The 26,529-nt window shown below is 48.4% G+C and overlaps 1 pseudogene; it reads right to left on the reverse strand.

Moving 5' to 3' along the window:
* Positions 1 to 15,140: 15,140 nt before the first annotated feature.
* Positions 15,141 to 15,992, reverse strand: LOC129325981 (60S ribosomal protein L7-like; annotated as a pseudogene).
* Positions 15,993 to 26,529: the final 10,537 nt, after the last annotated feature.

Genomic DNA, 26,529 nt, shown 5'->3' on the forward strand with positions numbered 1-26,529 from the left:
TACTACTTATATGTTCCTGAAGGGTGGGACAAGAAAGAAAGTTGAACCTTAACATCAATCATGCTACTTAAGGCATCCCAGCTCAGTATTAAGCTTCATAAGCTTAGAGAGGAGAAATTTTACCTCAGAGTAGGGGAAGGTCAGCCCAAGCCTGAGATGAGGGTCTGTGACATTGATAGACCACAGTACATGTGAAATAGTCATTCCTCAAAGTAAAATTTTGGGTACTTATTAGCTCCCTAGTGGACTTGGAATTGGTTTTCTTTTAAATGTAATGTTTACAACTGTTTTGAATTGAACATAGAGTCCAAGTTCTCTTGTCTTGACTACTATTTTGGGGGGGGGAACCTTTATTGTTGCTCTTTAAAAGTCCATATTACAGAGATTGCAATAGAGAATTCAATTTACAATAATAACAATTCAATACAGGAATCAAATATAACAGTGTGAAAGAGGAGATTAAAACTGAATGTAGAATATATTACAAGAACATCAAAAGAGTTTAGCTTACCATTCATACGTAAAATTCCAATATATTTCAGAAGGAGGTGAGTGCCTGGGAGACATAGGAGGGTGGTAGAATTTGTCAGCAGTGGAAACCAGATTTGTATGAATTTGTCTTGGGGATCACTTGGCAACTTTTAAAGGTGGCACATATATCAGTACAACGTAAATTTTCCTGCAGTTTTGTTGTGGTAAAACAGTATTAGACTGCCATGACAAGTCAGTATGTCTGTTCTCTACTTCCTAGAAAATAATTCTCTCTCCAACTCCCCCTCCCCCCCCCCCCATGAGCCTACGTGCAATGCTTTGGACACTGCATTACATAAATGCAAGAGTTGTTATTATTTCTTATGAATTTTTCGCTCCTGCGTCTCAACCATCATTAGATCGATTTGCAATGTAAGAGTATGTGAGATGCAGGACATTTATATGAGAAAATTGTTTCTCTTTGCTTTAGAATCCCACTTTTCCATTTCACTTTTAGTACTTTATCGACATATAGCCAGGTGGCTCAGATGTGAAAATTGCCTTTTACGGAATATAAGGCAGCGGATAACGCATCCATTGTTTCATTAACCATTCCTATGAATATTGCTCATCAGCGTTCATCACTGCTATGGTACTGCAGGCAACAACTAGATTCTGATGCGATATTTAATATGTTTCATTGTACTTTAAAGAACTGAGCTGTGATGCAGTGATTAAGAATTGAGTACAAAAATTCCAGCGCATTTCTATCACTTTAAATAGGGTTAAATGCTCAAATGTAAAAAGAAGTCTAATTCATTGAAGGGGGAAACAATAGTCATGTTCTCAATACCCACTGTATGAGCTTCTCTTGGAGGGAATGCAGTTGCACAGAAAAAATGCCTAAGTATGCTGGCTCCATGCTGCAATATAATGCACCAGAGCATAAACCTTTGTTTAGACACTTCCTATTAATGTAAGAGCATGTCTACACTGCAGATTTAAACTTGCTTAATAGACATTTGCGCTACCTAGGTGACACTAGGAATTGCAGTTCTGGGAGAAGGGAGCAAACGGATCAATTTTCAGCACTTTACCAAATTATATTCCAATGATTCTTTGGGGGAAGCTATAATGTTTAATGTGATATAAAACAAAGATAACTTTGCAGCATAGATATACCCATAAAAATAGAGGAGATTTCTGTTGCTTTAAAGCACACAAATATTTTAGATTACAAATGAAGCATTAAAAATGTTAACATTTCATTTCTGTTTATATTTTGTTCATATCAGTTTTCATTAGGCAACAGGGGAAAGAACAAAACTATTCTTTTTGGCATATGTAGGACCAATTACATCATCATCAGTGGAAAAACTCTGATTTTATTAATCTCTTGGTTTGGTACCATTCTTAATTTTTCTTTGAGCAAGCAATTAATTGGATTGATAGAAACAAATAGAACTAACACAGCAGTAATTCCACAATGGCATAATCCTAGGTTTTTGTTTGCTTTAATTGAATCTGTATTATTAGATTAAATAAATTAATGAAATTATGAAACAATGGATAATGCTTCTTTACACGAGTAAGCTCACAGAATATCAGTGGTTTCGTAGCATCTATTGAGAGATATGGGAGTGATATAGGATGGAATGATTTTTGGTATAATTGTGTGGCAATTAGAAAGGACTGCAATTTCCCAGAGAAGACTGGCTGGTCCTACTTTTGGCTTCCCCCAAATGTCTTTACACAAATCTACTGAGACATTATACCTTAGCATAAACCTCCAAATGTGACTTCTAAAAAATAATCTGTTGGTGTAGGAGTCCTCTAACGTTTATCATCTACTGGTATTTGTGGTCTCGTTACATGATTGATAAACCTAGAATTTATTAATTTATTCTTGTATATCCTTATGCTTCCAGTTTGCTCTGGGCATCTCACAATCAAAACAGCAAGAGAAGCAAAGAGAATCCCACAATAAGACATCCTGGAATAGAATCCAGGGAGTAAAAAAAAATCACAAAATCATACATTTAACAGCCAGGAAGCACTAATTTAAAACATTTAGTTCCCAGCACCTTCTGATTAAAACACTAGTGCTGACAGAGAAGGTTTTCATCTTTTCATAAAAACACAGGATTGGTTCCCACATGAAATCTCCACTGAGGGAATGGATTTTGGTCAGCAAAGAGGGACTTTCTCAATCTCCGTTTTCTGTGGTAGCCCAAAATACCCCCTGAAATGCTGATACTGTGGAACTAGAGATCTCCAGGAATAGCAAGTGTGAGACAGTTAGAGGTCTGCAGTGAGACAGCAAATTGGCAAAAATGTCCCCTTACCCATAGCAGAAATTTTCTATGATATCATCACCAAGGAATCAAATCAGCAGAGCACCCATTCCAAAGACTCTCAGCTACAACCAAGGAGGCCATTTCAGCTACTCTGTCTTGCTCATTGTCTTCACCCACTTTGACCTTGAAGTATTTTATTTCAGCTCCAGTGGCTGGCAGCTCTATTTTATTTCTCAGAGATACAGCGTCAGCTGTAGCTGGTAGGCACACCTAAATAATGTACTGAACATTACTATCAGAAGATATTGTGTTCATGGGTGGTATGACTTTTTAGCCCCTAATGATGTCCTGGGTATGAAACAAGTTGGAATATCTAGCCAGCCACTTGTTGGGCTATAGGATCCTTTGAGTCCCTTTCCATCCTTTCTGTCTCCACCTACAAAGTAAAAAGAAGGTGTTTTGTTAGAGAGTTGGTATATTTTGAGAGCCTTATCAGGAAGTTATTTTTTCAAGACAAGTGCTTTTTTAATTCTTCATATCATCTCAACTTTTGTTGGAAGAAAAGAAAATATTTATATGTGTGCAGATTAATAATAACAACAGCAGCGGCAACAACATTCAATTTATATACCGCCCTTCAGGACAACTTAATGCCCACTCAGAGTGGTTTACAAAGTATGTCATTATTATCCCCACAACAAAACACCCTGTGCAGTGGGTGGGGCTGAGAGAGCTCCAGAGAACTGTGACTAGCCCAAGGTCACCTAGCTGGCTTCAAGTGGAGGAGTGGGGAATTAAACCCAGCTTTCCAGATTAGAGTCCCATACTCTTAACCACTATACAAAACTGTAGAAGATACAGCTGTGGAATTCCTACTTTACATCACATAGGAGGTCCTTTGTGTCCTTCCTTTGTGTTTATAAGTACTTATGAGAAAAGATATTTTGATATACTTTGGAATACACTTAAGAATATTCACTTGTGGAATTCCAGTTGGATTGCAGTCTTCTCAGCTTGAACTGTGAAGAGAAAGGCAAGGACATTTACTTCACATTAGGGAATCTATAAACTTTATTTATACAGTTGACACCTTTATTGAATGTGTTCGTTTTGTATATTGGAAGTTTATAATTGTAGGAATATTTATTAGATGAACATAAGTATTTATAAGCACTTTGCACTTCACATGTGAATACACTTTATATTCATATGTATAGACTCTTCACGGCCTTGGTTCAGCATACCTCTGGGACCGCCTCCCTCCTTATGTCCCTCCACAGCAGCTTCGCTCATCTGAACAGGTTCTCTTGCAGGTACCAGCCTGTACATGGTCAAAATCAACAGCCGTCTGTACACGGGCATTCTCTGTGGTGGCCCCCACCCTATGGATCTGCCCGCCTGAGGAGGTCAGGAGAGCCCCTCCTTGCTTCTGGCTTTCCACAAACAATGCAAAACTGAATTATTCAAAAAGGCCTTTTTTCTCAGCTAAGAGAGCAGTATTGTAGGAAAGGGGCCGCAGATGTTTTGCTGATGAGTTAGAAATGATAGATTTCACCATTATGTTGTCTTACATGTTATCTGTTGCTTTAAATATGTACTCCTATATACTACCTGTGCTTTATGTTGTTTAATGTAAGTCCTAGAATTGATTATGTTCTGTTTCTGCAATTCCTCAATGCCATACTGGATCCTTGCTAATACTATGTCTTTGTAAACTTATATTCATTTACCCCATGACATTGTTTATGGAAATGTTCTTGATACTGTATGGAAATGCCTGCCCTTGTCCTTGCTACTGATTGTACTAATCTCACACTATGTAATCCTCCTTGAGTCTCAGTGAGAAGCAAGGGCCCCCAGACTTACCTGGGCGGCCAGTTTGCCGGCGGCGGGGCGGCAGGCTCGGAGGGGAAGCCGGGCTCGCGTCGGCTCCCGGCTGCCTCTCGGCACCCCGGCCAATCGGTTTGAATCCCGCCCGGCCAATCAGCGTGGGCCGCGGGGCCGGGTGGGCGGGGCACCGGGGGGGCGGACCTGAGGGGAGCAGTCTTCCCTCCGGTCCGCCTCATGGGTATTTACCCAGGCAGCCGGCCGGGCCTCTTCCTGTTCACTCCAGCCGGCGAAGTGAGCAGGTCGTCCCCGCGTCTGTCGCTGAAATCACTCGCAGCACGCGGTGCGGCGGCCTGATCTTCAGCTGTGGAGCGAGCGAGTCGTCGGTTCCTGGAAGCGGAAGGGGCCCCACGCAGCGGAGGAGGACTTGCGGCGGCAGCGGCGGTCGGCGGTCGGCCCGGAGAAGAGGCGGGCGCACGAGGGAAGACGCGGAGGCCGCCCCAACTGCCTGGAGCAGGAAGAAAGGGAAGAAGCATGGCTCCAGCACCGAAACGGAAGACGGCGGCGGGCCCAGCTGCTCCAACCGGCGGCGGCCAGAGCAGGGCAAGGAAGGCCAAGGACGGCCCTCCCCAACCCAGGCGGCGCCCAGCCGCGGCACCCCCCAAGGGGAAAAACGGGGGGGTGAGGGGGACCAAAAGAGGCACGCGGCCTGCTGCGGCAGGCCCCTCAAGTGGCCTCCCCACCCGGGCGGGCAGAGGGGCGGCTGAGGCTTTGGGTTCCCCCCCAAGGACAACCAAGGGGAAAGGCCCAGGCCGCAAGCCTGCAGCCGGGGAGCCCCTCATGGGACGGCAAGCAGGGGGCTGGGGTACCGGTCAGGCTGAGGACAGCACCCTGCAGGGAATCTCAAGGGCCCTACAGCAGCTCACATCAAAGGTGGAGCTCATGGAGGCCTCCAGCTTCAGGGGCGCCCAGGCACCCAGCCTGCCGGAGCAAGCCAGCAGCAGGGGCGGGGGGAACCAGCCCCAGCGGCAAAGAAGGGGCAGAGAGTGGTCAACCTCCAGCGAGGATGCCTCCAGGAGCCCACTGCGCAAGCAAAGGAGCAAGAGGAGGAAGAGGAGGCGCGGAGCCCGCCGGAGCAGGGAACACACAGACAGCGAGGGATCCTCAGGTACGTCTTCTACCTCATCCGATGAGAACGAGGTGGGGGATGACTACTGGGGGGTGGCCGCACAGACCCCGGGCCTCCCAAGGTGGGCACTAAAACGCAGGCAGGGGCAGGCACGGGAGCAAGGGGGGGCAGCAGAGGTATGGTCCGCGGGCCTCTCGGGGGAGCCCCACAGGGTGGCCGCGTCCTTCATGGACGACAAGGACCCCCCGGGCATCCACTTATCGAGAAGGGTGAGAGAGCGCATACTGGGGGGCTACTATGTAGATGTCTTTGCTCTAATCAGGCCCGAGGCGGAGGATGGCAGGAGCGCCCCGACCGCAAAAAGGGAAAGGAAATCCAGCAAGGGGGAGGTGGCCGAGTGCACCTTCAGCAACTGGTTGGAGGGGTACACTGTCTACATGGGGGTGGTCCAGGCGGCCTACCCCGAGAGGGGCTGGCACTTGACCAACCACCAGGGAAACGTGCTCAGGGCAAGGGCCCTGGCAGGGGAGGCAGCAGCCATAGACTACGACGAGGCCTTCCGCAAGAGGGCGTCCCACAACCCCCGGGCCAGGTGGGACCTCATTAATCAGAAACTGTGGTTGTGGCTGGTCGGACCCCACATCAGGGGTCGGGCGGAGGGGGCTCGAGGCTGGAAGGCATCCAGCCGCCGGGACAGGAACCGGGGCATCTGCTGGGAATACAACCAGGGGAGGTGTTTGCGGCCCAGGTGCAAGTACGACCACAGCTGTGACTCCTGTTTCGGTCCTCACCCCCGTGCCTCTTGCACACGGGGGAGCACCTCCGCGCAGCCCTTTCGGGGTGGCCGGCCCTCCCAAGGTGGCCCTCGCAAGGAGGGAGGCTCCAGCACGGCCACCTCCCAGCCTGCCACAGCAAGCAAGTAGCGCGGGCATTGGGGTCGGGGGCCTGGCGCCCACGCCAATAAGGCTCAGGTCCTTGCTCCCCCTCCTACTCCGATACCCCAACAAGCGGGCGGCCCGGTATTTGGCCGAGGGCTTTTCCTCGGGCTTCCCTATTCCTTTCATGGGCCCACGGGTAGCCACCACCTCAGGCAACTTGAAGTCAGCCATCGAGATGCCAAGGGTGGTGGAGTCAAAGCTAGCCAAGGAAATAGCCGCCGGGCGTATAGCGGGCCCCTTCCCCAACCCCCCACTGCCCAATCTGAGGGTTCCCCCCTAGGGGTGGTCCCCAAGAAGACCCCCGGGGAGTACAGGCTCATTCACCACCTGTCTTACCCTCGGGGGTCGTCGGTCAACGACGCCATACCCCCAGAGCTCTGTTCGGTTAAGTATGCATCCTTCGATCAGGCCGTCCGGCTGGTTCAGTCTTGCGGCCCGGGCGCCCTCATGGCAAAATGCGACATCCAGTCCGCCTTCAGGCTGTTGCCCGTCCACCCGGATGATTTTTGTCTGCTGGGGATCAGGTTTCAGGGTCAATGGTTCGTGGACAAGGCCATGCCAATGGGGTGCTCGGTAGCGTGCGCGGCTTTCGAAACCTTCAGCACCTTTTTGGAGTGGGCTGCGAAGGAGCGGATGGGGGCCCCCCACATCACGCATTATTTAGATGACTTCCTGATATCGGGGCCCCCTGGGGGGTCGGCATGCGCCGACCGGCTAAAAGCTTCCAGACTCTAGCGCGGGAGCTGGGCATCCCCCTGGCAGAGGAAAAAACCGAGGGCCCCTCTTCCCGGCTAACCTACTTGGGGATAGAGCTGGATTCTGTGGCGGGCCTGTCCCGCCTGCCAGCAGACAAGGTCTCCCGCCTGAGCGCCCTGATCACCTCCACGGCATCCCGGAAAAAGTGCACGCTCAGGGAGCTGCAGGTCATCATAGGCCACTTAAATTTCGCCTGCAAGGTGGTTTCCCCAGGGAGAGCCTTCTGCGCCAGGCTCGCCCAGGCCACAAGGGGGGTCCCGTCCCCGCGCCATCACATTCGCATCACAAAGGGCATCAGGGAGGATCTCAGAACCTGGCAGCATTTCTTGGAAGGTTTCAACGGGGTCTCCATGTGGCAGGGTTCCCTCGACCTGGGAGGGACCCTGCAAGTTCATTCCGATGCTGCGGGAAGCCTGGGCTTCGGGGTGTACTTCGGGGGGCGGTGGTGCGCGCAGCGCTGGCCGCCTGCGTGGGAGAAGGAGGGGATCCTCAGGGACCTCACCTTCCTAGAACTATTTCCCATCATCGTTGCCGTAGCCCTTTGGGGGGACCTCCTGAGGGACAGCAGGGTTACCTTCTGGTGTGACAACCAAGCGGTGGTGAGTGTTATCAATAGGCAATCCTCTCGCTCTGAGCGGGTCATGCGTCTGGTGCGCCACTTGGTCCTGTCGTGCTTACTCGCTAACATTACCTTTTCTGCGCGGCATGTAGCAGGTGTGGATAATGGCATTGCAGACGCCTTGTCTCGATTCCAGATGGAGAGGTTTTTCAGCCTGGCCCCAGCGGCCCGTCGCACCCCAGAAGAGTTCCCAGAGGACCTGTGGCGAGTTGGCAGCAAGCAGTGATGCAGGGAGTACTCAGCTCCATAGCTCCGACTACTCTCCGGGCCTATGAGGCAGCTGAGAGGAGGTTTTGGGCCTTCGTGACGGGGGGTGGGGGCCCCAGCGCGTGGCCGGCCCCAACGGAGTGGGTCCTGCGCTATCTGGTGCACCTGCAGGAGGCTGGGCGCGCCCCCAGCACTATGCGCAGGGACATGGCAGCCATCTCCTTCTTCAGCAAGGCCTGTGGGTTCGGGGACCCGTGCGACAGCTTCAGGGCCAGACGGGCAGTGGAAGGGTGGAGGCGTATGGCCCCTCCCCCCCGGACCACCGGAGGCCCATTACCCTGTCAATCCTGCGAGATATTGTGGCACTCACCCCACGGATCTGCCGGTCGGGATTCGAGGCCCTCCTCTTCCGCACGGCTTTTTCCCTGGCATTCTTTGGGGCTTTCAGGGTGGGGGAGCTGGTATGCGGGTCCCGGGACAACACATCGGGCCGGGCCCTCGAGCTGGGGGACATCAGCTTCCACCGGGGCTCCCTGCGGATCAGGGTTCGCCTTTCAAAAACAGACCAGCTGGGCAAGGGGACCAGCCTCCTGCTGCACCCGGCAGCGGAGGCCCCGGTATTCCCAGTGCAGAGCACGCGGCAGTACCTCGCGGCCCGCCCTGGAGCCGGGGGCCCCCTGTTGGTCCACGCAGATTCCTCCCCGGTGTCACGTTTCCAATTCCTGGCAGTGTTGCGGGCATGCCTCACCAGCGCTGGTCTCCCCGCCGGGGACTTTGGGACCCACTCCTTCAGGATCGGGGCCGCTACATCCGCAGCCCAGTGGGGCTTTGCCCCCTCCGAGATCCAGGCCCTGGGGCGCTGGAGATCTGAGGCATTCCGCACGTACATCCGCCCGTTGTCAGGCAACCGCTTATAATTTTCATTTGCTCATTCTTCCTGGCAGGTCACCTCCGGAAGGTTTGGATCTGTGGGCACAGCATCGTGCACTGGGCTGGCAAGTACGCGGCAGCGTCCGGCTGGGGAGAGCACCTGGGCCTTGACAACAGGATCAACGTCACCTGGATCGGCGTCAGGGGCCTGCGATGGGAAGGCCTTGTCCCGCTATTACAGCAACACGCCGGGCAGCGGGGAGCCCCCGACGCCGTGGTCATCCAGCTGGGAGAGAACGACCTAGGCATCCACGAGGGACCAGAGCTTAAGCGAGCAATGATGCTGGACCTGGAGCGGCTCAGGGAGCTCTTCCCTGAAGCCCACATCTTCTGGTCAGATCTGCTGCAACGTCGGTGCTGGCGCACGGCCCGATGCGCCGAAAAAGTGGACAGGATCAGGCAGCGGGTGGCCAGGGCCATGGAGCTGCATGTGGGGCTATCGGGCGGCACCGCAATACTCCATCCGGACATTTCCTATAAGATAGAAGCGCTGTTTCGCCCAGACGGGGTCCATCTGTCCAGCTGGGGTCATGACCTGTGGCTGCAGGACATCCGGGATGGCCTCCGGGAATGGTTGCAGTGCTAGGAGTTTTGGCGGGAGCCGCTTTGGGGCTCTGGTGGCGGTTTGGCATTGGGATCGGATCCCTCTGGGGGGAGATGGGGCCTCAGGTCGCATCGAACCCGTTTATAGGGGATTCCCTTAAGGAATTCAGGGAGTGAGGCCTAGCAGCGGGACCCAGCTCGGGGGCCCCGCACTCAGCGGCACGCTCCCTGGTGGCAGGGGGGCAATAAGGGGTGTACACCCGATTGCCCCTCCAACTGCCATCCCTCGGTTTCCCCCTCACAGCTTGGGCCTGTGGGGGCTGGAGGGATTGGCTGGCAGGCGGGTCAGCCAATTACTGGGATCCGATCCCTATGCGGCCAACACTCCTTGTCACTGTAATCAATAAAGTTGTGGCCTTGTTTAACTCCAACCTTGAGTCCTGCGTGTTCGTTATGGCTCTCCCCGGCTCAGCCGGCCACCCATCACCGCTCGGCGGCAAGCAAGGGCCCCCAGACTTACCTGGGCGGCCAGTTTGCCGGCGGCGGGGTGGCAGGCTCGGAGGGGAAGCCGGGCTCGCGTCGGCTCCCGGCTGCCTCTCGGCGCCCCGGCCAATCGGTTTGAATCCCGCCCGGCCAATCAGCGTGGGCCGCGGGGCCGGGGGGGCGGGGCGCCGGGGGGGCGGACCTGAGGGGAGCAGTCTTCCCTCCGGTCCGCCTCGTGGGTATTTACCCAGGCAGCCGGCCGGGCCTCTTCCTGTTCGCTCCAGCCGGCGTAGTCCCACCCCCCTCTCCCTTTCTGTTGGGCTTTTTGTAAGTTTATTTTATTGTCGCAACTTTCAGGGGCGGTTTGGCATTGGGATCGGATCCCTCTGGGGGGAGATGGGGCCTCAGGTCGCATCGAACCCGTTTATAGGGGATTCCCTTAAGGAATTCAGGGAGTGAGGCCTAGCAGCGGGACCCAGCTCGGGGGCCCCGCACTCAGCGGCACGCTCCCTGGTGGCAGGGGGGCAATAAGGGGTGTACACCCGATTGCCCCTCCAACTGCCATCCCTCGGTTTCCCCCTCACAGCTTGGGCCTGTGGGGGCTGGAGGGATTGGCTGGCAGGCGGGTCAGCCAATTACTGGGATCCGATCCCTATGCGGCCAACACTCCTTGTCACTGTAATCAATAAAGTTGTGGCCTTGTTTAACTCCAACCTTGAGTCCTGCGTGTTCGTTATGGCTCTCCCCGGCTCAGCCGGCCGCCCATCACCGCTCGGCGGCAAAGGTGGAATATAAATGACATAAATAAAAATAAATAATAAATAAATAAATAATAAAATAGACATTGATTTTTTTCATTTCCCTCCATTTGTGGTTTCTCAACCGAGTTGTTTGGTTTCTATTTCATTTACCAGCATTTAAAATAACAAAAAAAACACATTCACACTGGCATACTTATACTGGATCTATCCTTTTTTCCAGTAGTGAGAAGGGGGAAAGGGCCTTGCGTGCACACACACACACATACATGCACACATTCCAATGTACTTGTTTGGCTTAACCATTCCTAAAATAAATGAGCAATTATGCTTGCAAGACTAAATGCATTACCTTCTGCACTCCCTGAAGGCCACATTCTGGGTATATCTTTCTCAAACAGATATTGAGGCTGTGGTCTGGGTGTTATCAAATCTGTAACCCATGTTTTATTTGAAAGTCGCTTGTACAACACAGTGAATCAGAAATGGATCAAACTGCCGACATTACACTGGATAGAGTTTCCATCAGATATTTTAGTCCCTAAATTGCTAACAGACTCAAGAGTGGAAAATTTACTCATTTTAGCCAAATTTTTTGTTCAGGCTATGAGAATTTGGGCAACTTATAAGAATCTCCCTCATATTCTCAATTACTACTTAAGACTTATAGGTTAGAAGAGTAGAGTAAGAAAGAAAGAAAAGAAAGACCCTCCCCCCCTTCCTGAATCAATGTTTGGGATCAGAACACCACATGGACAAAAGCTATGTAGAATATCGGCTGTAATAAGGAGGGAGATTGGCAGAGACTGAGAGTCGAACCACACGATACAAATTACACGAGCCCGAGCGAGTGTCAGGAGTCCTGTCTTACCCCAAATGCCTGTGTCCAGCATTCTATCGATGAGCATGTGTCCTGGTTCAGGCACGCATTCAAAATGTTCTGCTCCAGTGTAGCTGCGATGGCGCGCGTACACGGTCACGATCAGTAAGTCGGCAATGCAGAGTGTCCTTATTTCCTATATCTTCCACTTCCTGTCTGTGCAAAGTGGAGATGCATGATGGGATATCTTGGAGGTACACTGAGAAAATCCATGCCACCGCAAACACGGGTTCGATGGAGGTCCTACAGTCCTGGTGCGTGTAGTTGAAAACAATGTTGGAACACGTGTAAGTAAGTTTTCGTGTCATTCACGTGTAATTCATATCATGTGGTTCGACTCTGAGTAAAAAAGCTGGCTAGGTCAAATCCTTAGTTTTGAATTTCTCTCTGTTGCTAATCCTCCTGGTTATAAGCAGAGGGTCACAGTATTAGAATTGCTACCAATTGCATTAGCATGGAAGGCTAAGGTCTAATTCCTTCTAAGCTTTAATGGTTAAGGTTGCATTCACAGGATACTGGATGTTGTCCTACGGCTGCACTATAGTAAACATTCAACTCGGGATTTTCCAGTGTGCACAAAATAATCAAGCAGGTGAATGATTATGCAATGAATGTGATGAAAGAAACTGATGCATCTTGGAAACAGCTTTAATAATGCAACAATGTCCAAGCCGACTGAGGAATAGTTCCAGGTAGAGGAGGACAGGTTAAAAGGTAACACCAAACCATGCACCCAGAGGCTCAACCCCAAAGAGAATAGTGGTGGAGTAACCTTGCATGACGGATTGGATGAATGCCATCACAATTTTTTTCTGAGTCGCTCTTCCTTCTGAGAATTCAGTCTTAATTTCCCATCTTTGGAAAGTGTCTGCAGTCTGTGGTTCGCATAGCATAAGCTGTTCAGTGTACCTGGACATAGAACAGATGAATATTGCCATTGTTTATTTAGATAGTTTGCCCTGCCCACCGCAACCTCATGAATGTGATGAATGGAACAGATGCATGCATGAATTGACATTTTCAAGAAAAGAGGCTTTGTGTTTACTTCGGGGAATAGTTTTTTGTGTGAATTTGGCCAGACTGAGCATACACAGAAATGTGTTGCCAATGGAAGAATAGGAAATTACAAAGCCCTACATCCTAAATGCACCCTAAACTATGTTCAATTTTTAAGTGGCTCCAGTGATGAAGGCCTTAAAAGTAAGATCATTTTATTGTAAATTGTTACATTAAATATACATTCAAAGTGGAAAAAAAGGAAACAAAATACATAATTGTCATCTGTCTTAATGGATCCAGAGGAGTTAGCCGTGTTAGTCTGTAGTAGCAAAATCAAAAAGAGTCCAGTAGCACCTTTAAGACTAACCAATTTTATTTTATTGTAGCATAAGCTTTCGAGAATCAAGTTCTCTTATCTACCCAGGGAATACAATTACAGGACCCAATGGCATCAACTACACTGTCTCTGGCTCTTACAGCTGCTCATCCTCCAATCTGATATATGCCCTCATGTGCCAACAATGTCCTTCTGCTCTGTACATTGGACAAACCAGCCAACCTCTACGCAAAAGAATAAATGGACACAAATCTGACATTAGAAATGGAAACGTCCAAAAACCAGTGGGAGAACACTTCAATCTACCAGGACATTCCACCAAAGACTTAAAAGTTGCTGTGGTTCAACAGAAACCCTTCAAAAACAAAATCCAACGGGAGGCTGCTGAATTGGAATTCATATGCAAATTTGACTCTGTCAAGCTGGGACTGAATAGAGACTATGAATGGTTATCACATTATCACAGGTAACAGATTTCCTTTACAGAGGCGTGGTCTGGGGGAGCCCAGAGACGCCTGGTGTGGGCTTTGTTTGTCAATTATCTCAGCCTGAGTGCGTGTGGGCTTTCGGGGACCACAGTTCTCTTTGTCAGATGCAGCTGGCAGGGAGAGCTGTGGTTATCAAGGGCTTATACTACATAGGAATTGTATACCTTCACTGCAGCAAACTGACTCCACACCAAAAGGAGATGTTTACATTTACAAGCAAAGGAATGTTTTGATTGCCTTCACACTAATTGCATTCTGTCCCCTTGTGATATATGTCCCGTTCTTTCCCCTCCCCTCCTCTTCTGTATTTGACCAGTTCGGATCAGGCATCTGACGAAGAGAACTTGATTCTCGAAAGCTTATGCTACAATAAAATAAAATTGGTTAGTCTTAAAGGTGCTACTGGACTCTTTTTGATTTTGTCTTAATGGAAGCATTTAGCAGAGATTTAGTTTATGTCATTCCCACCTTCAAAATGAGAGTAATGGATCTGTATATCATTGATTCTCAAACTAAGTGCTGTGAGTGAAATTAAGGTAAATAATGAAAACTGAATTAAATAATTAAAAGTCTGTTGAGCAAAAGCACATATATACACACCCAGAGAAGTCTTTCTGCTGTCCCTCTACATGATCCATTGTTCTGCCCTTGCGATCTTCTAGTTATCCTCCTCTGAGGGGAAGTAAATCTGCCTAGGTTGGCATGACCAGACCATTCAATCACTCCCAGTGCTGACCCACAGTGGAGTGTCTTGACATTATCTCAAAAAGTTAAGGAAGCACAGTACAAAGCACTTTTTTTAACAAAAAGCTTTATTTCTTATTGCAATCTAAAGGTATAATTGTGCTTTGGTGAAGCACTTTCGTGTGTGTATGTTATATGTCCTCAAGTCACGTCTGATTTATGTCAACCATATGAATGAAAAACCTCAAAAAAATTCTGTCATTAACAGCCTTGCGCAGGTTTTGCAAACTAGCAGTTTTGGGTTTCTTTATTAAAACCTAACATTCCACAACTTGATTGAATGATAATATTTGTGTGTTATATGCTTATGGTGACACTATGAATTAATGAATAACCCCCCCCCCCCAAATGTCCTATCATTAAGAACCTTGGTCATGTCTAGCAAACTGAAGGCCATGGCTTCCTTTATCGAATCAATGCATCTCATCTCGCATCGTCTTTCTCTGCTGCCTTCATCTTTTCCTTGCATTATTGTCTTTTCCAGAGAGAAGAGGTACATTGAATTCAGCAGGAGAGTTGTGTGGGACTGAAGGCACATGGATTTCTAATAATAATAACTGTGCTTTTATACCTACTGAGTTCATGGCAGTAGTGGGATTTGAACCAGTAGAGCGCTGTTTTTCAGCCAAACCACTTAACCACTGTTCTACAGCAGCTATTTTATTTTTATTTTTTAAATTTTTTTACAGAGACTTTTTTAATTAACAATGTTTAATGAAGTCTTCTGAGGACCATTAATTCATCCTCCTTATGAGCTAATCGGGTCTTCCCTGTTTCCTGAATCACCACCTTCTACAAAGTGGGTAGTTTTCGTCTTCATTCCACCCTGTGGAGAGGACAGCTTGAATGGCCAGAGGAAGTTGTTGGCTGCCTTGAAGTTTTTGCCAACAGTATAGATTTCATGGATCAGATCTTCCATGCAAATGAGGGCCAAGCTACAAGTGACAAATGACACTTGAATGGCAAGTGGATTGAGTGGAGGGCAAGTGAACAGGGAGAAATACACTTGCTGTTCAAGTGTCATTCGTCACTTGTAGCTTGGCCCTGAGGCCATGCTTTTTCAGACATCTCTTGATGAGAGAATTGTCAGTCAAAGCAACACGCTGCTTGTTGATCTTGCCATAGCCATGCTTGTAGATCAATTCATGCACAGATCTTAAGTTGGGATAACCCCATGCAATGTAGGGTTCAACAATTCTCAGCATGCTAATGGATGCTTTGTTGAGTTTCACAAATGTCCCATTGAAAATTTGCCGCAGGCGAAAAAGCTGCAGTACCTTGTGAACCTTGGGACTAACACCATTAATGCCTCTGATCCTGATTACAAATGCCAGTTTGGGTTCAGCAGGTACATAGTAAATACCAGCTTTGTGGGCCAAGCAAATCTCTTTTCGATACATCTGCCTGTATTCTTTGTAGTAGGCCTGAGCTCTTTTATAGATGACTTTTCGTTCTTCTTTTCGCAACTTCTTTTTAATCAGCAGTCTCTTCAGACGTTTGGCCTTTATATCAGCAAAAGCCTTCCTTTTTTTCAAAAGGCTTTCTGGAACCGAAGGCACCTTCTTCTTTGCTTCTTCACCCACCATGGTCACTGCCAGAAAAGCTGCAGCTATCTATTTTAATGTGACACATTTGCTGGTGTGTAAAGGTAACCATTTCTATTCAGAAATTGTAACTTTCAAAAACCAGTGGGGAAACATTTTAATCTTCCAGGACATTCAGTTGCTGACCTAAAAGTAGCATTTATCCTGCAGAGGAATTTCAAAGGGAAATTAGAAAGAGGGACTGCTGAATTGCAACTGATAACGAAGATCAAGATAAAGCATCCACCTGGACTGAATCGAGACCTAGGCTTCCTGTCTCATTACCAAAGCTGATTTCTACACACCCACCACCCCTCTTCATACCCCATCCTATCCAATCATGCCTGCTATTGTCATTCACTGGCTATTGTTTTTTAGCATCTGTAATTGCTCCCCAAGATATAAGGACATACACTCTAGCTGCAGTTGAAGAAGTGAGCTATAACTCATGAAAGCTCCTACCCTACCACAAATGTTGTTAGTCTTATAGGTGCTACTGGATTCTTGCTGTTTTCTGCTGCTACAGACAGACTAACATGGCTACCCATCTTGATCCATTTCCGTTCAACATGTTAACTTGTGAGTTTGCTACCTCAGGCATCCCTCCCACCCAAATTACATGATGATTTGGTGTGGGTTTTTTGCACTGTAGTTATTTCGAACCTTGGCATTATGCTCAGGAGGGCAGAGCTTCCAAAGACATGCTGTATCTGCGCAGCCAGGGTGCTCTGCTTTCAAATTATTTGAAATAAGGGAGATTCTCTAGCTTTCTGTATGTCTACAGTTCTCATTCATAGGACTGGTGCTGGTTATTCAAAGTACTGGCTTCTGCGGCTTCCTTAGAAAGTTTTCAGTGACTCATTGAATATCATATCCATGAAGCTCCAAGAGAGGCAATGGGGGGAAAACAACACAAAGACAATTAAAAAAAATCTTTGCATCATGCAAAATATCTTGTTTATAATTACATAATTTCTCCTCCCTGTCAGGCAGGCAAGCCAGCCTGCCTGCAATGCCAGTGAATGTATTCCTGCTAGGGGGATGGGTAGTAGGGCAGCTTTCCTCCTTCATTGTATCTTGGCTATGCTTTGCTTGGGCTGAGTGGTGTTATCAGTGCAGCAGAAGTGGCATACCTGAGAACAGACCTTGGGCATTTCAGCTCTGCATGTCTTTCAGGACTTTCATGCCAACTTCAACTGACTCTTGTTTGGACTGGGGGTGCGGGAAGGACCAGAGGTATGACCTCTCAGGGAAGACTTGGCTTTGGCATTCCAGGCAATTACTCTGTACTTGTGCACTACTAGGGAGCATTATCTAATAAAGACCTTTAACTCATGCAGCCATTATGAAGTGGAGAGTCTGAGAGAATCCCCTAGCCAGGCCTGATATTTTGCTTGAAATCACTTCAGTCTTCAGAACCAGGGGAAACCAGTGAGATTTCCTGCCTGCAGCATAGCAGCAGGAGGGGACAACAGATCTCCTGTGAACCCTGAGGAACTTTCTCAAGACCCCACGGAACCACAGATGCTTGGGACTAGCTCGGAGCACAGTGCCAGGGTGATTCCCAAGAGAGGAGCCAGAACCCTGGACTGGCTGGGTACAATGGCCAGAGGATGGATATCATATCCCTCGTACAGAAGGATGAAGGACCGGAGGGAATGGCACCGAGTACACCTGTTCTGATCCATCTTGGGAGGAGGATGGGAGCTCTAGAGAATCCAGGAGGAGACCTGGAGGATGAGGAGAAGCTGTTCGGATTGGCAACTCTTTGGGAGAACCAAACCGAGGACATCAAAGAAGGAGACCTCACGGATTCGGTTTCGTTTTCTCAGCCATGTCGGACGCTCCTCTTCGCGGGCTTGAGAGGAAGCGCCCGAGCACCCTGTCCAGGCGGCTGATCTGCGAAGATTAGCCCCCAAAACTCCCAGTGAGGGAGGCTGGGTCCGGGACGCTGCGGGAAGAGCCCCCCGGAATCAATGCGGGGGGTTAATTGCCCGTTTGTCCCTACGGAGGCCGGCAGACGTGCGCGGCGCCTCGAGTGCTGCTGGGCCATGGAAAACGGCAAAGAGCAGAATTAGGCGAGAGCCTGCAAGTAAGCGAATCCCTTCTGATACTACAAGCGTACGTGAAGGAGTGGTGGGATCTGAAGCTAAGAAGGCTTGTTCTTCCCCTTTGCTGAGTTTCAGAATCTGGTTGGCGGTTCCCCCCCCCCCTAAAATGGCTACAAAAAAACAAAGTCCTGCCCTGGGCAAGTCAGTTTCGGCTGCCCTAAAGGGAGAGTCGTTGGAGGAGGTAGTGCGGAGGGCGGTTGGTGAAGCTATAAAACCCTTTGTTGACAAGCTGAATGAAACAGATCAAAGGGTGGGCTTAATTGAGAGCGAAGTGAAAACCATTAAGGAAGCAGCGGGGGGGGGCAGAGAAGTCTGCTCGGGAAAGTGCGTCACTCGTGAAGGCTATGAATAAAGAGCTCAAACTGGTGGAGAATCAGCTGATTGGGCTACAAGTGGAACGAACACAGACAATTTTGCATCTCCAGAATGTGAAAGAGGAGGAAAATGAGGATTTACGGGGTCTGGCCTCGGAACTATTGGCGACACCCGCGAGGGCAACTAAAGAAGAAGTAAAAAGTGCCATTTTGGAAGTCCGTCGGGCTACTTCAAAATATGCAATGAAGCGTCAGTTGCCTCGCGAGATCATCATTGATTTTTCATCTAAGAGGATCCGGGACACTATCCTATATAATTCATACAATGCGGATTTGGACTTTTTGGGTAATAAAGTTAAGATATTGAAAGACGTCCCATTTCTAGTTCGGAAAAGACGTTTTAAGTATAAAAAGTTCGCAGCTCTTCTGAGAGAACGTGGAATAAAGTACAAATGGTTATTTCCGGAAGGAATCTGGTTCAGTCACAAAGATCAAGCTTTCAAGTTATTATCAGAAGATCAACTAAGGGATTTTGAGGATAAAAATCCGGAATTTCAGTGCACCAAGCAAGACGAAAAGGAGAAGTCTGAGGGGGAGGGGGAGGAAATGAGCACTGCGGCTGCAGCTGCTCAGAGAGAATTGCGTCCGGGACCCAGGAGGGGAAGAAAAATTTAATTTGAATTTAAATTGTAATTTGCATTTAGTAAGGTCAACCACTCCATCAATATAATATAAAGCTTTAACTTTTGAATAATGGCTGTATGAAGGGAAAACATGAAACGTAGTGTTTAGTGTTTGTAGATTACCTTCCCCTTTTTCCCCACCCCCCCTTCCCTTTCTCTTTTTTCTCCTTTCCTTCCCATCCCTTGTGCTATTGTAGTCTTTTGTAGTTACTGTTTTGTAGGGTATGTATGTATGTAGTAGTTTTGTATGTTAGATATTGAAAAATAAAAAATATTATAAAAAAAAAAAAGAAGGAGACCTCACCACAATGGAGGACCAGGGAGTGGGTGAGGACGATGAGAATGGAGAGGCCAGGGATCTGAGTGGAGTGTCTGGCCTACAGCAGACGTGCGAGGAGATAGAGGAGGTCAGGCAGATAGTGCTGGAAATTATGGATGGAATGTGTGAACTGTACCTAGCTGCACGGGCCTGCAAAGGTGGAGGGAAGGCACCGGTGAGGCCTCCCAACCAATGGGTGGCCCCAAGCAGATTCCCTTCAGATCCAGGTTCACCTGCCCTCCCAGAAGGCCCAGCACCACCGATTCTCCCAGCAGACCTAGCACTACCAATCCTCCCAGGGGCCCCAAGATCATGCGCTAGAGGAGCAAGGGTCCCATGGGACTGGAACCTGACACCCCGGCCTGGCATAAACTGGAAGCTCATTTTGACGGAGGTCCCAAGGAATTGGGCTATTTCTTGGTGCAAGTGAGGGACTTCCTAAGAGGATGGGGCTACACTTTCCCAGATGAACTGAGCCAAGTAAGCTACATAGGATCGCAGCTGGGAGGTTCAGCAGCTAAATGGTATGTGACTTCCTACTCAATGCAAGGAATCAATGCGGTCTCAATGTCGAACACCTACCCCACCTCGTTGATCAGAGACTTGTTAGGGGCAGTGGCTCAGGGGAAAATATTCACAAAGCTGGACCTCCAAGATGAATATTTTCAAAGTGAGAATTAAGGAGGGGAATGAGTGGAAGACCACTTTTAAGACCCCCCTGGGGCAATTTGAATATCGAGTCATGCCTTTCGGGTTACAAGGGGCCCCTGGCATGTCCATGAATTTAATTAATGAAGTTTTACACAAGTTCCATTATAAGGGAGTGATCATTTATCTTGATGATGTGATGGTGTATTCCAAGGATTATGAATCCCATGTGAAATTGGTGCGGGAGGAGCAAAAACCATGTAACAACACAAACTGTATGTAAAACTGTCCAAGTATGAGTTTCATAAAGAGGAGCTGTATTTCCTGGGGTACTGAGTATTGGGGAGAGGCTTAGGAATGAATCCAACCAAAGTAGAAGCTGTGTTCAGATGGGAAACCCCTAAAACGTGACCATGGCTACAGTCATTCCTGGGGTTTGCTAACTTCTACTGACCCTTCATAAATTTTTTTTTGAAGATGCCAGCCACAGCTGCTGGCGAAACGTCAGGAACTACAATGCCAAGACCACGGCAATACAGCCCGGAAAACCCACAACAACCATCGTTCTCCGGCCGTGAAAGCCTTCGACAATACATTTTTTGCTCTAGTTGCTACTTACAGACTTACTAAAAACCAAGGGGAAGGGTTCTGGGAAAGTGAAACCAAGTGCCAAACTGGCCTGGTCTAAGGAGTGCCAAGCAGCCTTTGAGGAGTTAAAAACTCGCTTTACCTCTAAACCTGTGTTACACCATCTCAATGAGAGCTGCCCATTTGTGATACAAGTGGATGCGAGAGATGTCACTTTTGGAGGAGTCCTCCTGCAGGAGGGGGAGGACGGGAAAATGCACCCCTGTGCTTATGTGTCCAAAAAAATTTCAGAGGCTGAACAGAATTGGGTGATATGGGATAAAGAAGTGGCAATGGTCAAACTAACCCTAAGTACGTGGAGGCACTGGCAGGAGGCGGCCAAGGTGCCATTTGAGGTGCAGACTGATCATAGAAATCTGGAGGCATTGCGAGAGCCTCACAGACTGGGAGCCAAACTGCTGTGATGGGTGGAGTTTTTGTCACGATCCAACTTTGTACTTAAACATTACCCTGGGAAAGCAAATTTTCTGGCAGACACACTGTCCTGCCTCCCTCAACATGACAGCCAATGAGAGGAAGTGGTAGACACGATGTTTCCCCCACCCAGTTAGGAGGGGCCATGATTACCAGGAGCCAAGGGGCAAAGGCAAAGGGGCCTTCCCCTTTCTCCCCCCTCCCCAGAGTGGGAAGAGAAAATTAAGGTGGAAGTAGAAAAGGAGGGGTGAGAGAATCGAACTGAGGATTTAGAAAAGGAAGAAATGAATGCTGCTACAAGAACAACAAAATGTATATCCCACCGGGACTAAGGGGAGAGATCTTGAAACACTGTCATGGTGCCAAATTGGTCAGGCATCTGGGTTATTTAAAAACACTGCACTTAATAAAAAGACAATTTTGGTGGCCAGGAATGCAGAAGGATGTATCACAATATGTATCCACATCTCAGACCTGTTTAATGGGGAAAAAGAGGAGGGGAACCTCTGGGACTATCACAGCCTCTAGAAACCCCACTCCGACCCTGGTCTCTAGTTTCCATGGACTTCCATCGCTGACCTCCCCCCCCAAACAAAGGGAAAACAGTGATTTTGATGGTGGTAGATTTGTTTTTCAAACAAGCCCATTTCATCCCATGCTCTAAGGGCCAAGCTACACATGACGAATGACACTTGAACGGCAAGTGGATTGAGTGGAGGGCAGGTGAACAGGGAGAAATACACTTGCCTTTCAAGTGTCATTCGTCATGTGTAGCTTGGCCCTCAGTTGCCGACAGCCAAAAAGTTGGCTACATTATTCATACAACATGTAGTAAGACTCCATTCATTTCCTGATAAAGTAATATCAGATCGGGGCCCACAATTCGTTGCCAAGTTTTGGCAGGAGCTCATGGAAGTAACAGGAATGACTCAAGGATTGAGTTCGGCCTCACGTCTTTTCATACAATTCATACTACAATATATATACAAAATATTTCAGTACCCTACAACATATACAAATTTGTCCAAATGGTGGGAGAAATATATAACAATCCTTAAATAATCCATACATTCATAAGAGTTCATTCATAACGGTGTGGAGCACTCCAAGCAATGACATAACAAGTGATGCTGAAGCTGCAGAAAGCTGAGATGAAATATGTGAAGCAGCAGAGCTGTGGAACTATGGTTGCCACTTGCCACGTCAAAGATGTGAAGCTGTGAATGGTCACGCCTACGGGTTTCACTTACATACTTGTCTGGTCCCATTTCACGTTATTGCTTCTTCACAGGCATATTTTTTCTCTGTTGAATAACATAATATATAACCAGTCCACAATATCCTTAACAAAAACATCATTAAGGCAAACTATCCTAAAAAGTTACTTACAGCACATGCTTTAAGAAATCTCACACCACCATATTGGTATTCTGTGGTCAGTCTGAGGGCCAAGCTACACATGACGAATGACACTTGAATGGCAAGTGTATTTCTCCCTGTTCACTTGCCCTCCACTCAATCCACTTGCCGTTCAAGTGTCATTTGTCATGTGTAGCTTGGCCCTGACGCCGTGGGAGGATCCTCAACTAGGATGTCATTTAAGCTTACTATTTCTTAAAGGGGAACTGCACATTCTAACGACAGAGCATATTCATAGATAACAGGTAAGGTCTAATTCATTGTTCAAACCATATGGTGCTAAGGTATTTAAGCGAAAAATCCAACAAGATTTTGGTTGTACAAGTTTTTGTTTTGCATTTTCAGACCTCATACCATATTTTGTTGTATCCAAAACCTCCAGGACTGTCACTTTTAGGTCCTTCTGTGTGTTGTGGACCTGAATAAAATGATCTACGAGGGGTGCTTCTGTTGTTTAATGCCTTATTCTCGATAGGTGCTCCTGCATCCAAGTTTTTAAAGGACTAGTAGTACTGCCAATATTAAATACACTACATAAGGTGTTTTACAAGTTGAAAAGGCAGAGGAATACAATGGTTTGTTTGTGGCAGGGTTAATAATCTCTGATAATTTAAGAGCAAGTGGGCAAATGTTACAACTTCCACAGGGATAATGCCCCTTCAGTAGTTGGCTCACAGCGGGGGATTCCTCCATAGCTGAATGGACTAATATATCTCTCAGATTCTTCGTTGTTCTAAACCCAATAGATGGTGGTATATCACAGCCATCTATACTTGCAACTAAGTGCCAGTGTTTACAGACAATCCTTGCAATCCCTGGGGACGCATTAGTAAATTCAATTGCCCATCTGATTCTCTCACTGTCCATTTTAATTTTAGGAACTAGTAAATTGCTCCATGGTGTATGGCAAGCCCAGCAATAAGCTGCCCTAATAACTGTTTCTGGGTAGCCTCTGTAAGAAAAGGTCCCATCCAGAATCTTACTCCCAATGTCAAAATCTTCCCCTCAAGATGAATTGCGTTTAATTTTCAAGTACTATGAGATGGGTACATTCTTTTTAAGATGAAGCGGATGACAGGAAGAGAAATGTAGATACGATGGTCTATCTGTAGGCTTCCTGAAGGGTCGAACACCCAATTTAACTGGAGTCAATTTGTAAATTGTAACATCCAGAAAATCTATACTTTCAGTACTGCCCTTCCATGTAAACTGAATATCAGAATTAATTTGGTTCATCCACTGTGTCAAGGGTTCTGCATGCTCTTCATCTGAAAGGGTTAATCAGGTCCTGGAGCAATTTTCAAGATGTTACATTAATTATCAACAAAATAATTGGACTGAATTTCTAGCATTTGTAGGATGTTACAATAATAGCGTCCATAGCTCTATGGGAGCACCCCCCTTCAAGATCACACAGGGCTTCGAAGGCAAACCCTTGCCTTTTGTGAAAGACCCCCACCCGGAAGTGGTGGGGATCTCAGTGCTTGGTGGAACTCTATCAAGGAACAGTGGGATCTAATAACAAAAACTCTGGAAAAAGCCAAACAGGAATACAAAAAACATGCAGACCGTAAATGCCCCCCCCCCCTTGGGAACTGAAACCTGGAGATGAAGTTTATATGTCCACAAAAAAATCTCAAAGGGGAACGACCAAGTTGGGATGGAAGTAGACCAGACCTTATACAATTCTCAAAGTAATAAATAGAGTGGTGGTTAAACTATACTTGCCAAAGGATTTAAGACACATGCACCCAGTATTCCACTTCAGCTTATTGAAGAAAGCCCGGGAGGCAGACATCTGGCACCCAAAATCTGGAGTCCCTCTCCCCCTCATGGTGGATGGACAACCTCATCATGAAGTGGATGCGGTGTTGGACTCAAAACGGAAAAAAGGAAAATAATTTTGTCTTATTCAGTGGAAGTAGTTTGACCAGAGTCAGAATGAGTGGGTTCAATCTAAAGATGTAAAAGCTAAAAGTCTCATAGAAGCTTTTCACAAATGTTATCCTTATAACCAAGGGAGGGGTGATCTTATTATAGATGTAATGGGGGGGGTAATAATGTCATGCAGGCAAGCCAGCCTGCCTGCCATGCCTGTGAATGTATTTCTACTGGGGGAATGGCCAGTAGGGCAGATTTCCACCTTCACTGTATCTTGACCACACTTTGCTTGGCCTGAGTGGTGTTATCAGTGCAGCTGGAGTGGCGTGCCTGGGAATGGATCTTGGGAATTTCAGCTCTGCATCTCTTTCAGGACTTTCGCGCCAACTTCAACTGACTCTTGTTTGGAATGGGAGGAGAGGACTGGAGGTATGACCTCTCGGGTAAGACTTGGCTTTGGCATTCCAGGCAATTACTCTGTACTCATACACTACTAGAGAGCATTATCTAATAAAGACCTTTAACTCATACAACTGTGGTTGATGGAAAGTCAGAGAGAATTCCCTATCCAGGCCTGACACACACTTACCAATGTTTTAACAGTTGTTTGTACCTTACGTGTTTAATTTTAAGATGTGGTTTTAAATTGTTTTAATGCTGTATTTGTGTGCTGGCTTTAACTTTTTAAAATTATGTGAGGCCCCGCCCCTCCCCACGCCGCCCCTCCCCGTTCGGCCGTGCCTCTGGGCGCTCGCTGGGATGGTGGCAGGGAGTCTCCTCCGCCTCAGACTTGACGGGGACAGCCGTCGGTGCACTGGCCTCAGCCTCCACCCGTTGGCCAAAGCCTGCGTCTTGCCCTCTCTCTCTTTCTTACTCTGCGCGTGCTCTTCCATTCCCCCACTTCTCCTCCTCGGCATCCTTGGGTGTCTCCCTTTTATGCCACCACTTCAACCAGCCTCCCCCTTCTCCCCCAATCCCTCGCCGTGCTCCCCTCTTCCCCCTCCCCGTGCCAAGCATTCCCCTCTATCATTGGTGCCTTCCCCTGTCCCTCCTTGAGCAACCCCCATCCCTGGCCCGCCTCCTTCCCCTTTTCCCCACTCTTGTCTTCTGTCAATCTCTTCTCCCCTTCTCCCGCTCCGGCTTGGCCTGTTACACCGGGGAGCCTTCCCAGCCCTCCACCCCCCAATCGGGCTTCGAGCTGCTGAGGGTCCCCGCCTCCTGGCTGCCGCTGATGTCCGGGCCTGCCCCTGCCCTGGCGTGGGCCTCGCCCGTCCAGCCACCATTACACCGGCCAGCCAGCTGCCCGGCTTGGTCTCCCCCGGGCTCCTCTCCCTTCCTCCCTCCGGCCCCAGCTGTCATGGCAGCACGGAGCGCTGCGCCTCCGGGGTCGTCTGCGCAGGCCGCGGTGTTGGCGTCGGCGGCCTGGGCGACAGCCGTGTCGGCGTCGGCGCGCTCGCTTCCGTCGCCTCCTCCTGCCCCCTTCCCGGTCGGGCGTCGCTCCGGCGCCTGGCTCGGCCACTTCTCCTCGGCCTCCTCCTTCCCTGGTTTCGGGGTGAGTTGGGGCAGCTCGGCGGGAGGACGGGCTCCGCTGGGGCCGCGGGGGTGGGGGGTGGGGCAGGGCCGGGCTGAGCCCAGTCCAGGGCAGGAGGGTCCTGCTCCGGACAAATTATTTATGTTATTTATAGTCCTCCTTTCTTGCTGAGACTCCAGGTGGATAACACAGTGTAAGTCCATACGATCAATGGGTGGGACATTCAATAAACAACACAATAGGGCAAGGATTTCAGGAGTTTGAAAACAAGCAGAAATCCAAAACAAGGCTCAAAAGAAAGCTAAAACAACAGAAAGCAAATGAATGCAACATATTGTGCAATGTGGAACTAACAGTACCCAGTAGTGTAGTCTACAGTCGCTATGCCTTTCCAGCATATCTCTCTGACCTATATCCTTACAGCACAGTTCTGTTGCCTGTGTTAAAAAACGCTCTTGAATAATTCAGTTTTGTATAGTTTGTGGGACGCCAAGAGAGTGGGAATTTTCCTGATCCCTTTAGATAGGCCATATCATGGTGATCACCACAAAGAATGGATGTGTATGGGCAGC

Source organism: Eublepharis macularius, chromosome 3 (assembly GCF_028583425.1).
Source record: "Eublepharis macularius isolate TG4126 chromosome 3, MPM_Emac_v1.0, whole genome shotgun sequence".
Taxonomy (NCBI): Eukaryota; Metazoa; Chordata; class Lepidosauria; order Squamata; family Eublepharidae; genus Eublepharis; species Eublepharis macularius.